Source organism: Pteropus vampyrus, unplaced genomic scaffold (genome assembly GCF_000151845.1).
Source record: "Pteropus vampyrus isolate Shadow unplaced genomic scaffold, Pvam_2.0 Scaffold145, whole genome shotgun sequence".
In the NCBI taxonomy this organism is placed as follows: domain Eukaryota; kingdom Metazoa; phylum Chordata; class Mammalia; order Chiroptera; family Pteropodidae; genus Pteropus; species Pteropus vampyrus.
The window spans coordinates 3,552,007-3,554,285 of NW_011888926.1; positions in this window are offsets into that span (position 1 = coordinate 3,552,007).

Below are 2,279 nucleotides of genomic sequence, written 5' to 3' on the forward strand. Positions count from 1 at the left end.
CTGGGTTTCTGACCTTGGTCAGGGGAGGAGGCTCTGCAAAGGAACAATCACTGGACGGTGACACCACAGAGTAGCAGCGCTGCTGAGGGAGACAGAACTTCCATTTTGCAGATGAAGAAACTGAGTCCCAGAGAGGGAAAGCAACTGTCCCAGGCACTAGAGACTAGAACCCAGGAGCCCCTCTGCCTCTCCCCTGCCCACCCATCCACCCTGCCCCCCGACCACTCTCCGGGGCTCCCCTGGGCCTGGGAGGCAGGCTGGAGAGCCCCACAAGATAGAACCGAAAGCAGAAACCCCTCTCTTGTTGACTGAGTGCCCCTAGACCACCGTCCCCCCACCCCCCCACCGAAATCTCTCCTTCTGTGGCTGGGGTTTTTCTGCTTCTGTGATAACCTGAGGTGTGTAGGGCTGGGATGATAGGGGTCTCCTGTCAGTCACCTCAGATCCAAGGGGCACCCGAAGTGGGATGCTGCTCTGCCATGCCGGGACAGCATGGCACTGGGCCAGTGCCCCCGGCAGCGGCAGTGAGAGGCAGCTGGCTGGGGCTGCCGCCAAGAATGCCAAGAATGCAGAGCGAGCGGCTGTCCTTCCCGCTCCTCTTCCTCCCCCCACTCAGAGAACAGGATATGCCCTGTCCAGGGAAGCCCGAGTCCCACCCCCTTATGGGAAAACCACAGGGCATGTGGGGGGCCATGAATGCTCTTGCCTTGGGATGGACACTCAGTACGGGGAGCCTGGGGGGCTGGCACTGCTGGGGACACAAGGGGTTCTGTGTGGATTTAGCATGTGTTGATGACCTACTATGTGCTGAGTGCTTCATGGATATCCACACAACCTCAGAAAATTGAGGCTCAGAGGGGCCAAGGAACTTGCCCAAGGGCACCAGCTAGCAAGTGGTGAAGCCAGACCTGATCCAGGCCAGCCTGACCCTTACGCCCAGGCTCTTCGCCGCTAGACCAGGGGGCTTCGCCGTCACTGTGGCTGCTGGGGGCTGTTGTCTGGCATCCCAGTGCCCCTGCAGAAAATGGGGGGCGTGATGCAGAGAGGCAGCCCCTTCCTGTTGGCAGCTGGCTGGTCGGGCAGTTGGCAAAGGGTCAGCGTAGGAGGTTTGTCAGTGTGGGAGATACTGGGGCTGGAAGCTGGGCTCCGGGCCCCCTCCCTGGCTGCTCTGGCAGGGTCCCCGCACCCGGGAATCCCAGAGTTTGACCAGGGTGCAGGCTATCGGCTTTAGGACAGGTTCTTCCAGACCTTCTGTGATGGGCAGGGGAGGCTGTCACTCAAGGGGACCCCCGGGAGAGGAGGTGGGGATCTGAGAAGGCCGAAGGGAGATGCAGGGGTATGGGGAGAGCATGAGCTGCACCCAAACTTCAGCCCTGTGATTCTAGAGGTACCCCCCTCTCCCAAGCTGTGCACCCACCTCCTCCCACCTTCTGAGGCCGGCTTGCTCCTGGCTGGTTCAGATGTGGCCCTCCCACCCGTGACTGGCCCTGGCCCTTTTGGCAGGTGGGTGACAGAGGGGACTGCAGAAGCTTGGGCTGTGCTGCGGGGGCTGCCTGGAACCAGGCCTACCCCACACCGAGCCCTAAGTGATTGGAGAGCAAGGGGCCGTCTGCGCAAGGGGATTAACCCCTTAGAAATAGGGGAAACTGAGGCTCAGGGGACCTGCTCAGTCAGGAGCTGTGATTTGAATCTTGATCTTGTCTCTGGCACCCACCAGCTTTCAAGGGAATCTGGGCAGAGCCCCCGGCCCCTCACCTTCCCCAGGCCTTCCCACCCAGTCCCCTAGCTCCTGAGGTCTGGCTGGTTCTGTTCCAGTGTGTTGTCTTGCACTGGCTCCGGGTCCCCTGGGGGGCTGGGGTCAGGTAAACAGGATCCCAGCCGTACTCCCTGACCTTGTTTACCTCCCGAAAGAATGTGAGGGCATTCCTCCCCTTCCCAGCCTGTGAGTCACCCCTCAGCAATGCGCTAGGCTCCGCTACTGCCTGCCTGCCTGCCTGCTGGGCCCCCATTCAACCCCCACTGGACCCCGGCCCCTTGCCTCCTCACCGGGTGATGTCAACCATGTCACCCCCTCCCCACACCAGTGGAGCCCACCGGGCCTCGAGTCGCCATGACGACAGCTCACAACAGGAAGCCAGGCCCCATGAAGGCCTGTGCTGGGCCAGAAACACAGGAAGCAACGCTGAGCACTGTGCAGCATTGTCAGCCTAGTAAAAAACAAAACAGGACAAAAAGATTTAATGAGAACAATTAACCCAAAGAAAAAGGAAAAAAAAAAA